General features: G+C 38.0%; 1 long non-coding RNA gene across 1 annotated transcript in view; it reads left to right on the forward strand.

The window, feature by feature from the left end:
* LOC118471575 (uncharacterized) overlaps positions 1-7833 on the forward strand; it is a 58226-nt gene extending 50393 nt beyond the window's left edge. Inside the window, exon 4 of the long non-coding RNA XR_008602621.1 lies at positions 5823-7833. This is a non-coding gene — a long non-coding RNA (uncharacterized LOC118471575). The remainder of the gene's footprint in view (positions 1-5822) is intronic.
* The last annotated feature ends 6156 nt before the right edge of the window (positions 7834-13989 follow it).

A 13989-nucleotide genomic window follows, 5' to 3' on the forward strand; every position in this document is an offset into this window, starting at 1 on the left:
TGTGTGTGTGTGTGTGTGTGTGTGTGCGCTCATTGTTTTCACTTGTTACATGGATAAAGATTAGAGCGCCTTTTCAGCACTCAAAAGCACCACACACACACACACACACACACACACACACAGAAAGAGAGACACAAAGCCACGCATACACCCCAGTCTGACCTATATCCAGCTTTGCATGCAAACACACACTCAAAATAATGAGGGCAGTCATGCTGGAAGAAGGACAAAGCCTGTAACTTCATGGCAATGTTGATGGAAAGTGACAGATACTCCATTTACTTTATTAAACCTCTTTTGACCTGCTGGATGTCAATCTGTCATATTGCATGTTTAATTTTGCCAGAGAAGTAATGTATGCAGCCACAGTGAGGGTAACAAGCAATTTAATACAACTTTGGTCGACCTTGGAAACATCACCAAAATAGTTTTGTTTTGTTGCTTGTCATCGGTTTTACTGGTTAAGATAACACTATAACCACATGGGTAATGACTGGGATCTGTGCTAACGAGTTAGACAAGTAGGCAGGATTGTTAGGATTGCAGCATATCAGATGCGATCCCTTTTAGTTTCACCTAAACATGAAGAGAACAAATGAACTGTTGGCTCGTCAACAATTTGTCGGATCACCATATTATCTTGTATTTGTTGTTCTATCAGAGTTGTTATAAAGATCTGAGCTCTCAGGTACATATTACTTTGGTCAGTATGATGTTAGAATAACTGCAAGAGCCTGACTCCAGCTACCACAGTTTACCTTTAACTCCTTTATGACCACAAACTCAAAAAACAAACCAAAAAAAGTCTCCGAATGAAGTTTGTTGGCTGCAGTTAATTGTTGCAAAATGGAAGTAAAACACTGAATTTCAGCAAGTTACAGAGGCATTTTCACCAACACAGAATTCCATTCTGGTTTGTGAGCCTAATTTTGTGAATATAAAATAATACTGTTGTACAACCAAACTGCATTTCATTTTGAGAGAAACGTAATTTGTTCTGAGACAAATGTACTTTTTCTCCTGTGACACAATAGGAAAGGCTTTCAGGGTTCGTGTACACAGGTAGAAGGGGAGAGAGGAACCAGAATTAACCTATCAGATGTCCACTCAGGACACTAGGATTTGTGTTCCAATGTGGGAAGGTTATTCTTAGACTTGAGTTTATTTTTCACTCATTGTCTACTTTTGCTTTCTGTTCACTGTTTGGTTACATTTTAAAATAATGTCGTTGTTTTGGGTTAAAATTAGGGCTCACCTCAATGTAAAACATGTTGCTGTTAGCACCAGAGCTAATGTTAGCTACGACAGTCCTGGTACCAGCAAACGGTGTAGCCATCCCATAATAGACCACTTTTCAAGACATTGAAAGGGCTTGAGTTTACAAAAAGTCTAAAGGCGTTTAATATAACCGCTGTAATTTCCCTTTGAGTTTGCAGTAATCTGTGAATGTAGTAGACAGATGAAAAATGGACAGTTAAAATAAATGAAACATAAACATCTTTGTTGTTTAAGTTCACCTATGTCTATTCATTGATTCAGTCATCAACCAAAATTTATTTGAACTGAAAAACTACTGCTGTTAAAAAGCATCTTGCTTGTTTAAAATATCTGCAAACCAAATGTTATTGCATTTTCGTTCATATAGCAGTACTTATAATAAAAGTGCGCAAAACACTACTTTTAAATTCATTATTTAATTTTGCGCACAATGCAATTAACTGCGATTAATCACAGAAAAATCACGTGATTAGTCACGATTGAAAATTTTAATCGTGTCCCACCACTAGTTACCAAGCACATTTGGAGCTTCTCTGTTTTTTATGTTGACAAGTCCTACCACATCTATGGTTTGCTGACAATGCTTTGCTTTTTCCTTTATGATGTTTTTCTGATGTTCAACAACACAATTTTGAATCAGATTTCACCAAAGTTAGCTTGAAGCTCAGGTTCATTGCGATGGAATTAATGCTGGCTTCTCAGACTGAACTCCAGGTGCTCATCTTGATTGTAACTAAAAACAAAACTGAGAGACGGGCTTACAGAGTGATGGACGGATGGACAGACGCTTTTAACTCCCAGGAGTCCCATTGTGAGGAAATGGGGATGGATGTGGGGGGACACAGGGACAGGAAGAAGAAGCAGGGAGAGAACACTTTCTCAGTTTCACACCACTGCAGAGCTGTGGCTATTCTTCCCTCTTTAATCCCCAAGGAGCAACAACACACACAGACACACACACACACACATCATTGTACAACAATGCTTCAGACATGAAAGGACATGCACAACTAAAGTGACAACTAAGCACAATAGGTCAATAAACAGAATGCACCAGAAGTATGTATGTAGTCTGACACCATTTTCCTCAATAATACACACATCAGTGTATGTGTGACAGCTGGGTAACTCTGCAACGCATTAACAAATAAAAGAAGCATTTCTGCCTCCAAACTGTTACATAATGTTCTCGAAGGAAGGGAAAAACTGTATTTCCTATGTATGTTAGAAAATATATTTTGTAAATATATATGTCTTAAACACACCGGGATTCATGTTGTAACACAAAATCTTTACATTTCAGTGGCACATGTATCAAAGCTGTCTTTGCAGCCCACAGTGTGTGTCTGCTGACTGAAATAGCAATATCAGCAAAGGACAAATGTTCTGTGTTCAATCTGTGCTCTCCGTTTACCTGTGTGACAGCGGACGGAAACAAAGATTCACACCTGAATCTTTGTTTATATGTGTTAATTTCAGTTAATTAATCACGGAAAAAAATAACGTGTTAAAAAATAACGCATTTAATCGCATCTTTCTCAGTTCTCTATTTTCTGGCACACTGGTAACATTGATACACACTCCAGCCCAGTAGGTGGCAGTAATGAACCTAAAGTCTGTTTGCCAGCCATGAAGATACACAGGACGCACTGAGTGATGTCAGCACACAAGAAAGTTTGGTGAACAGTGATGGAAAATGAGACTGTATTGAGCTTGTTGGGTGTAAAGTTTTCTTACCTGATGGCGGCTTGGATAAAAGTGTGGTTGTGTGCAAATTGTGCAACAAAGTTTTCTTATCGCTGCAGCACTTCAAGCCTACGGTGTCACCTCAATGTAAAACATGTTGCTGTTAGCACCAGAGCTAACATTAGCTACCACAGTCCTGGTACTGGCTAACAATGTAGCCATCCCACAATAGACCACTTTTCACGACATTGAAAGTGCTTGAGTTCATAAAAAGTCTTAAATTATTGAATATAATCGCTATAATTTCCCTTTGAGTTTGCAGTATAATGAAATGAAGTTCATGTATGTCTATTCATTGGTTCAGTCACCAACCAAAATTCATCTGTAATGAAAAATGTTTGCTTATTGTTTGCTATTTCACAAAAATGCAATTAATCTTGATTAATTAATTACAAAACTCGTAATTAATTAGATAATTTTTTTAGTGCGTCCCACCACCAGTATATATATATATATATATATATATATATATATATATATATATATATATATATATATATATATATATATATATATATATATATATATATCCGTTTCCTGTTTTGAAGAGCCACATCTGATCACATCACATTCAGCTCAATTGCCTCTATGTTAGAACATTTTGCAGAACTGGATGTACATCCGACATTGATTTTCAGTGCCAAAGCAGGAAGCAGTGTGACGTTCATATATTCTAGTGAAGGATGTGAGTCGCAAGACCTCAGTCACTAACGGTGAGTATCAGCTTTTTTAGACATAGTGGCCCAGAACACAGCCTAGAGGTTGTAAAAATAGCTTGTTTATATCAAGTACACCTTAATTCGAGAGATGCTAATTAATGACAGAAAATATAAGTGAGTGTCTTTATGAAAATGACGTGTGTGAGAGGCAGAGAGTGGATGTATATGAGAGGCAGCGGGGGTGAAAGGGAAGTGTGTGGGAGTGGGGCTGCCAATGCCTTCACACACACACACACACACACATTATGAAACACTCATAAAACACAGTAACACACACACACACAGGGCAGCAGCAGACTGACAGACTTCAGTCCTGCTGTGACCTGGCTAAGAGGAAATCTCACACACACGTTGTACACACACTGTACACAGCACTGTCCTCATTCACACTAACAAATTGTTCCACATTAAAAGAAAAAAAAATGGAAGCAGAGAGAGACTGAAGAGACGAGAACGTATCATATTTAATCTTTGAGCTTGACACAGTGAGAAGCAGCATGTTGACCTGAACAAGACATGCACATGCTTTACAACCTCATAGCAAAAGTTCATATGACAAAACTTCCTAAGCCCCTTTTTAACTGAAGTCAGATATGGATTCTGAATTTATGACTGCAGTTTCTGTTGCAGGACAACATGATGCACTTGCATTAATGGTCCCATATGGTAAAAATCCATTTTTACTGTGTTTTATATGTTTTACAAACTTGGGGTTGTAAAATAAAAGCTGTTAGAACATGAAGACACTGATTACTGCCATTTCTCAAGCCCTTATCCCCAGCACAACCCAAATATGTTTGACGGCAGTTTCCCCACAACTTTAATGAAATCCCTTCGTGTTAGCATGTCATGCAGCTAATGTAGCTGATGTTACCATGGTTTGGTCAGCTGCTGTGTGGTTGACTATGTGTCTTGTGGACAGCAGAAGCTCAGTTGTGTTTAAAGCTACAGACACTGAAACTGCACGTTTAGAACAGGACTCAAACCAAGAGTTATACAATCATAGTAAAATTAATCGTCTTTCAGTACTTTGAACTGAAAAACTGAAAGACTCATTCAAGGGACGAGTGAAACTGTCTTGAGTTTGCTCAAAAAGGGCATGGCACCTTTAAAAACCTAAAAGAAGACATGTTGGCTAGCAAATAATTCTTAAAAACTCATCTTTTTTTTTGTATCTTTCTAATATCAAACTCTTGTAGGAGACTGTATGCTGGCATGTTTTAAATATTGGATATGTAAAGTTCTTTTTCATAATGTGCGTAGTGAGAGAGTTGTTAAATGGGAGGAGCTACTCTCATTCATTGCATGACTCACAGTTGGAGCACTTCCCAAACTCCCTCAGCTAATTTGTCAGAACAAAAGATAAATCTCTCTCTTTTATAAAAAATAAATAAATAAATAAATAAAAAAATAGACAGAGTTGATGGGGCACAAAACTCTTTAATTAAAAGTTAATCAAGACTGACTGACAAAGCACGTTTTGGCAAGAGACATCCAGTTACTGAGCTTTGTGTCCTGTTCCATGTGCTGCTAACCATGAGGTAAAGCTAATACACAATCTGCAGATTAATCAGTTCACTTTTGATTTCTGGATCATCTTTGGATAGGTCAAGCAAGCACCGTAGCATGTTTTGTGCACAAATTCAATCAATTCTCAATTTGTTGCAGCTCCACATCGTACCTCTGGCTTCTTCTCCATGGCAACAGCAAAAGAGGAAAATATTCGCAACACTGATGGAGAAACGCAATTACTCAGAAATTAGGCTGCTCACAACACAAACATTCAGAATAGAGTTGTTACATTATCCCCAAGAGTCCCGCATTTCCATGGTATACTGAGGATGTTGTTTTTAAAAATAAAATATAATGAAAATGGGAATACAGAATGGGGAAAACACTTCCAGGACCATCAGTCCTTCCTGCTCATCATGAGTTTTCACTTACTTTATTTACTTTTTCTTTGGTGATGCTGTCAGCAGTTGATTCTTTCTTAAAGGACTGGACTGAAATTCACTTCAGAGTCCTTCCAGTCATCTCTTGTCTCTGGCTGATTCTCCCCACATGTTGGTGCCCCTGCAGGGTGGCGGACGATTGGACGTGTGCTGAACCTGTGCCACGCAGGACCGACCGCCGCATTCTCTGTCCCAGGATAATGACATCATCCTCACCTTGTCCTGACTTCCTGTCTCCCGGCGTAGCCGCCTGTCTGGAATGTTGGCACCCGGCCGGGAAACAAACAAATACACACACATTCATTTGTACAAACACATCCTCACACACTCACAGGGAAGGTAAAGAAAATGTTGACACCATCTTTTATATTAATACAGTTGTACGCTGTGAACACTTGTGAAGACCTTGTTTATCATGTCTCGAGTTTCCAGTGAACTTAATTTTCTCTGATGGAATGATTAAAACATGTGCATCCAGAAGCTTGCCAGACGCTTGTGGACGTCAAGCAAAAGTGGCATACTCAGGTAAAAGTGACCAAAGAATATTTAACCAAATATTTGAATTGCCGTATGTATAGTTTTGACCATGGCTTCACGATGGCTCGCTGGTTAGCACTTCAGCCTTCCTGCTAGAAGATCCCTGATTCATGTCCTGGCCTTCCTAGAATATTTCTGCATGGAGTTTGCATGTTCTCCCTGTGCATGCGTGGGTTTTCTCTGGGTACTCTGGCTTCCTCCCACAGTCCAAAAGCATGCTGAGGTTAATTGGTGATTCTAAATCGTCCATATGTGTGAATGTGAGTGTGATTGTTTGTCTGTATAAGTAGCCCTGTGATAGACAGATGACCTGTCCAGGGTGTCCCCTGCCTTCGCTCTAAGTCAGCTGGGATAGACTCTAGCTCTCCCGCAACTCTAATGAGGATTAAGCGGTGTATAGATGATGGATGGATGGATGAATGGATGGATATTTTTGACCCATCGGATTTTGTGATATTTCCAGAAGACCTAGAATAAAGCTATGAAAGAAGCAAAATGCGTGATTGTTTATTTTTGTGTGTGCGAGTGTGTGTGTGTGTGTGTGTGTGTGTGTGTCTGTGACATGGATGCACATATTTCAATCATCGAAAATTCAGAGTTACAGGAGCCATTGTAAATTCAAGGGTGTGATGATATACATTTTTACAAGTGCACGTAAACTGCGTATCTTTTGTAAAGGCATATGCAACAAACCTGAGCTGCACTGTGTTTAGAAGCTTTTACTGATTACTGATGCATTTTCATTTCCTGGAAGTAGAAAAAGACACCACAGCAAAATAAATAAATACATTAAAAAATGAGTCAACCTTGTGGAATAATTTAAGCACAGTCACACTGTAAAAAATAAGTCAAATATTTGATTATTCTATTACAGTGACTACTGGAAGATTTTGTCTTAATTTCAAACTTTGTCTAAGCAGATAACATTATTGATTGTTAAGATATGGGTTGAAAGGAGCCATGTTATTACTATACAAAAAGGGTCCGCTTCTAGCAGTCAAATTTCAAGGCCTTCTATGATGTATCATTGGACTCATGTCTCAGTTTTTACAGATTTGAGCGCACACATTTCAGTCAGGTGTCAGACTGGCTTTCAGGCCGCAGATTAGAGTTTCCTCTTATTGTTTCTGTTTCTTTGATGTCTAAAAAATACAAGCCTATTACAGCTGAACTTCCCAAACATAATGACACCATTGTCCTTGTCCAATAATTTCAGTTCCAGAGCTGTGCGAACTGAACAGCTCTGAATAAAATACATTTTCAAAAGTACTTGTTTGCAAATGTGAACACGCTTTTAAATGCAGAAATGGTTTAATTATTGGTGGGTGATGTGACATTGCATGCAAGTAATTCCTGCTGAGTGATGTTACCGCACTCAAAAATAAGGATTAACAGTGAAATCAGTCAATTGCAGCAGCTGAGTCCCGTTTTGATTTCTGTGTATCACCCCTGCTGAAGTTCTGTCAGTATGCACTTGTCAATCAAACCCATTTCACTTGTTCTCAGTTCCCCATTTTCGCAAGTTGTGTTTTCCTGGCCATGAGCTTTGTTTGTCTGCTGACCTGCCATCCTCCCTGTAAGCTTTGATTGTTGGCATTTATTAATAAACCACCTAAAAACTGTTCATGCTGACCCAGTTTGTTTGCATTCGAGGTCCCCAACCTACTTTACCAACGCAAACTTGACACTACCAGAATTGTCGAGAATCATTTTGAAAGATGCTTTGTGTTTATTAGCTCATTTATCATCAACAGATATTGTGCTAGTACTTGTGAAGACACTTTATAATTTTTTAATTGGGAATTGACAAAAATAATAATTTCAGTATTCTGAAAAATGCTCAGTAGCATGGTATTTCTCAAAACGCAAACATGTTGAAATCAAGTGAAAACTGAACTGAACATATGAAAATGAAACTTAAGAATAGTGGTCCTGCATGGAACACAGGCCTCGGTTGCCTGGGTGAAGGTTTGGTGGCTGACCTTCAACTCCACCCTCGCTCTTATCCTCATTATGTGGACTTTGTGGCCTTTTCAAACTGGATCCTGTCTTACTGCCTCACATGTATGAAAATATGTTTATTTCAGATAAAAGTAGAGACCAGGTTGGAGATATGCTCTGCTCATGTGTCCCGTGGACTTTGGCACACTGTCTGTAAAAACAACAGATTTTCAGATTTTCTCTGATACTCCAAAAGCAATAGGTAATGGCAGACTTTCAACTCTTAGACTTTTTTTTTTAATAGATGAGGTGAGTGCCCTCTGTTCTTGTTCTGCACAGTATTTCACTTTAACTGCCATTAGCAGGAAGTGTTTGTTCTACCTGGCACAGATCTATGCATCCAGGAAGTGTTTGTTCTGTGTGTATTAGATCAATGAAACCCTGAATTCAGGAAGCGTCCTCTTCTCTTGATCTATGGACTCATTTGAAGTCACCTCTGACGCCAGGAAGTGCTTCTCTGCCTTTACTGGACCTATAGAGACTCATCTGAAGCGGGAAGTGCCCACTTTCCTTGATCTGCGGCTGTTCATTTTGACCCTCGGCACCAGGAAGTGTCCTTTCTACTCATACTAGATCCGTGGAGTGGCTGCGAGTAATGACCTCAGGCAGGAACTGTCCTTTCTGTTGGATTGATGAAGCCATTCTTATTTCCTTCAGAAAGCAGGCCAAGTATTGTGTGGAGCTGGCTCATTCTTCCCCACTGTTGGTAAATGAGTCTGCAGCAGCTTCGTCAGAAGAGAGGTCGTTGTCATCACCTAAGATGTGACTAACACATCGAAGTGTGTTCAGAATGGGCCGATTATCAGCGCCAACATTCTGCATTTCTCCTATTAGGGATAACGTTATTTAATAAACACAAAATGAATGTGCTCTGTGGCACTCTGTGGTCTTAAGCAAAGCAATGCTACTGTATAAAGACTGAGAACAGAGCAGGTCCAGTTAGCAGAGCTCTGTTTCAAAGGTGAGGTAGCAGATGTTGCTGAAGTTGTAATAAACGCTGCTGTCTTCCACAAACAGGCCCAGTTTGACCATTACACTCAAAAGGCCCAAATAATTCACTTATTGGTGTCAGTGTGTAAATGGAGCTTACTTTGCTAGGCTAAGGCTATGACTCAGAGACTCGATCCCAAGCTTGCAGCTAATGCTATCTAGAGTATTTGTATTATCCTTTAAAATTAAGAGTATCTTTAGAAAACAGTTCAAACTGACAGAAAAGCAGAGTCATCACCACAAATCAGCAAATGAATAAATTGCACAGTGGCTAAGGCTATGTTAATGGCTATTGGAAACAAAGAGCATCTGAAAAACAATAGCAAATAATGCTTTAATATACGGCAATTAGAGGTCAATAAAAGTAAAAGAATAGTGGAATATTAGCAAAACAGAGAACAGCAGACAAAATTGCAGGAGAAGTGGCAACAAAGTGTTAAATCTCATTGTAAACAGAGGAGCATCGTAGTGCCTCATACTATGCCATCATTTCTGTTGCTACTGTACAAATTCAGTTATAGTAGGGTAAACCAGGGAAAGATGAGAACAATGTCTATTTTATTTTGAAATAAAATGTGTTACAATTCAATATAATATGTGCACATGGAGTATGCTTGTAAGTAAATCATAATGCACTACAACTTTGTTATTTAAGGACTAAATGTGAAATCTTGAAAAAGTACATCTCCACCATTACCAGTCAACGTTTTCTTTTTTAACCATGAGATTATTGCTGATAAAATTGCATTTGAAGGGCCTAGGACAACAGTTATAACTTTACGTTCTTAACATGTATGTTTAGATTCATGACATAAAAATAATATCAAATCAGCAGGGATGTTTAGCCTACAGTAGCAAAAAATTCAAGCTAATTCTACAGCAAGCTGATATAGTATAGCATAATTAGCTTATCATAAAGTCAGCTAGTTAGCCTTTTAGACAGTTAATAGTACTTTTTTACTGGTGGTTACCTACTATGTCAATGTATTAGATGATAGTGTGTGTATAATTGATCAAAAATCAAATATTATAAAGTTATGAAAACTATTTATGTCCATTGGGGGCATCTTCCCTCAAGTCATACTCTTACATTATCATGTATTACAGATTTTTCATTTTATTGTTATATTTATATTTGCTCAAACTAATAGATTATGTTACACATAACTCTCATGTGAAGAGAAAAACAGAAGGAAAAAAAACAGACATTATTTCAATACTATTTAAAGATTAATAAGGTCACTATCATCCACTTTCCCCAGTTTACTTTAACCCTTATAACTAAAGAAGACTATTTATAAATGGCATGATCTCTGCTATCACATGCTGTTAATATGTAACATTTAAAGTATATTGGTTTCAAATATTGGTGAGCTGTCTTTCTTGATAACCAGCAATCAGCGTTGGCATTAACAAATGGGAAAAAAACAGGGAAATATCCCAGATAGATTGAGCTCCCCTCAGTTTCATTTTATTATACATCTTGAAATGCTGCCGTTGTGACAAAGTCACAGTTAAAAAGTGGGTCAGTTTTGGAATCATCACTGATTTTGAACTGAGTTCTTTAACATTGTAAGATGTTACTCATTTCCTGATCCACGTTTTTCTCATCCCATTATGATCAAATATTTCCTCACTGACTACCTTCCTGTTGGCCAGAACTGAATTATCAGTTCACTTGTGTTTTTGTAAAACTTAACCTCAAGTGAATAAACTTCAGTGGAAATTGAGTAAGTCTACACACAAAGCACTGTCAGAAAAGATAGGAAGACAAGAGAAGGAAGCAAACGATAGGGAGAAGATGTAGAGATGAGTGAAGAGTGGAGGAAAGAAAAGGGATGGAAAAATCTGACAAAAAACAAGGAGAGAGAAGTGTGGTAGAAAAGAGAAGGGAAATATAATTCCCTCAGAGGAAAGAAGAGATGAAACAGAAGGAGAAAATGAGAAAGGAAAGAGCAGGAGTGGAGGGAAGAGAAGACAATGAAAACCAAATGTCACTGGAAAAGAGGAAAAACGGGAAAAAAAATAGCAACAAAAATAAATGAATACGGAGGAGAGAAAGAGTTATTGAAAATTTGACAAAGAAGAGCAGTGAGAAAGTGGAAGGGAAGGAAATAATTAAGAAAAAATGGGATTTATGAAGAGAATGAAATTAGATAATGTGAAATAAAGCAAAAAAAGAGGAAAGGAGAAGATATAAAGAAGGAGAGAGATGGTAATTATGAATGGGAAAGCAGAGAATGAAAGAAAGGGATGGATTAAAAGAGGGAACAGAACAGAAAAACATTTGGAAAGGACAGAGATGAAAAAAGGGCAGAGGAGAAATAAAAATAAAAGAAGAGAAGAATGAAAGCAAACGAAAGAGCAGATAATTGAAGAAAGAAGCATCAAAGAGAGAAGGAGAAGAAGAAGAAGAAGAAGAAGGAGAAAGCAAAGAGAAAAAATAAAGCCGAAGGGATGATGATGAGAGGAGAAAGTGGAAAAGAGGAGTAGGAAGAAGAAGCTGCTTTTGTTTCCTTTCAGTCAGCTCTTGGATGAGTTTCTCTCCTCTGCATACCTCCGAGCTGCCCAGGTCCTCTGTAGTAAACTCACACTGGCAGCTATCGCACTCAGCAGCTGTTGATGTCGCTGCCAGCTCTGCTCTGCAGATCCTCAGCTGGACCAAGTTTCTGGCTGCACACATCAAGCAGCAAGAATCCATGAGACCAAAACGAAAAAAAGACAAAAATGGAAGAGTTTCTCCAAGAACAATTTACTCATCTCAGATTCAGAGAGGAGTCTGATTTAAATTTAGAGAGAGACAGCAAGAGGACCAGCAAGCTGTCGCTGGCAGGCAGTGCTGGGGAAGTTTGTTTAAAAATGTAATCTGCTCTAGATTACATGAAAAATATGGGACATGTCCATTTATTTTTGCTCTTGGTTGATGTAAATTAATACCCTCTGTTTGGTCCTTATTCAAATTTAAAATAAAGCAAGGTTCTACTTGCAAAATGATAAGAAATTCTAAGCTCTTGAACCAAAGAGAGAGAAAAAAAAAGCACAAAATAGATTAAAATCAGTAGCGTTAGAAAGATGTTGTGACAATATCTTTCTCCTACAGTGAGTTAATCAAACTCTTTCTGCTCCTGAGAAAAATAAAATCTATATTCACATGACACTGTCAGAATATGGGATATACATACAGCTTTGTGTGATATGTGTTATGTGCAGTGATGGAAAGTAAGTTTCTTACTATGTTTAATAAGTCAAATAGTTCTTTACTGCTCACTTCAAATGTTTGTTGTGCTACCATCCCTAATGAGTTTCCCTCTATATATGTATGCAGTCTTGTTTATCTAAGGTACGTGCACAACTTGAGATGAGATACTTTCCTAACACTGTGAATTATCAGTTATAAAGCAATTGCAAGTAAGTTTAACTAATTTAACACAAATACAGATATCAATGGAAAAGTGAAAAAGGAAAACCCAGAAATTCAATCTGAATTTGTGTACTGAATTTTTATTTCAACCCCATCAATGATGTTCCGCTTCCTTAGATTTAGCTTGTGACTTTTTGGAAGGGTCTGACCCCTAGACTAGGAACCCCTGGACTAAAGTAGCCTGTTGAATTTCAAGTAATTATAAGTACAGTGACTCCATCTTAACTGCAGAGCGAGAATACATTGTACCACATATATTTTTGAAGCTTATATTAAAGTACAATGGGAGATTGGATGTAGTACTTCTACTAGTAATGGAATATTTGATAATTTGACTTAATTTGTGTTTATTTGACTGGTCTTGGGACAGACAGGTGAACTTATGGGTAAGTTTGACTCTTTACACACAACAAAAACTCAGAAATAAACACACAGAGGTCACTAAATCGACTTAAATTCATTTCCCAGAGACTTATACTGGACCTAAAATACTCTCTTTGCTGTAAGCAGAGAAAGATGCAGTAATCAAACTGAAAACCCAAAACTGTTTCCAATACTTACTAACTTCACAGCACTGACATCTAGAGGAAGGTCAGAGTAAATACAAGCAGTTGGTGGCGAAGGTCTTTCTGGGTGATAATGACAAGGGAAATCAGTTTAAATTACTGTTTTTATCTCTCTGAAACTGCACTGGTGTAGCTCTTTGCTTTGAGTCCTTTATTACTGCTAACTCTGTCCCACAGGGGTAATATGCTTGTGGTGCACAAATGTAAAGGAAAATATGTTCAAGACAAGATCGATGTGAACAAATCATCCATCGATCCATTACCTATAGACCTCTTAATCCTCATTAGAGTTGCTAGGGGGGCTGGAGTCTATCTCAGCTGACTTAGGGTGAAGACAGGGGACACCCTGGACAGGTCACCAGTCTATCACAGGGCTACACATAGAGACAAACAGTCACACTTACATTCACACCTATGGACAATTTAGAATTATCAGTAAACCTCAGCATGTTATTGGAACATGCAAACTCCATGCAGAAAGAAAGCCCCGTGGATAAATCAGTTCAGATCAAATCAAATTTATTTGCATCACACGTTTAAAGCAACCTGATTAATCCAAAATGCTGTTAATGTTATCAGTCGGGCAGCAACAAAAAACATGTGCAAGGTTAAAAATATATAAGATTCATCTTTAAGACAACAAAAATAGTACCAAAAAACAATATAATCTGTAGTTAGAGACACTCTCAGAGAGGTTTATGTTTGCTTCATGTTTGTTATTGATGCCTAGTGGATTGCATTATATTAAACATGTTTCCAATGGTTTGTTTTGCTCATGC

Source organism: Amphiprion ocellaris, chromosome 8 (genome assembly GCF_022539595.1).
Source record: "Amphiprion ocellaris isolate individual 3 ecotype Okinawa chromosome 8, ASM2253959v1, whole genome shotgun sequence".
In the NCBI taxonomy this organism is placed as follows: domain Eukaryota; kingdom Metazoa; phylum Chordata; class Actinopteri; family Pomacentridae; genus Amphiprion; species Amphiprion ocellaris.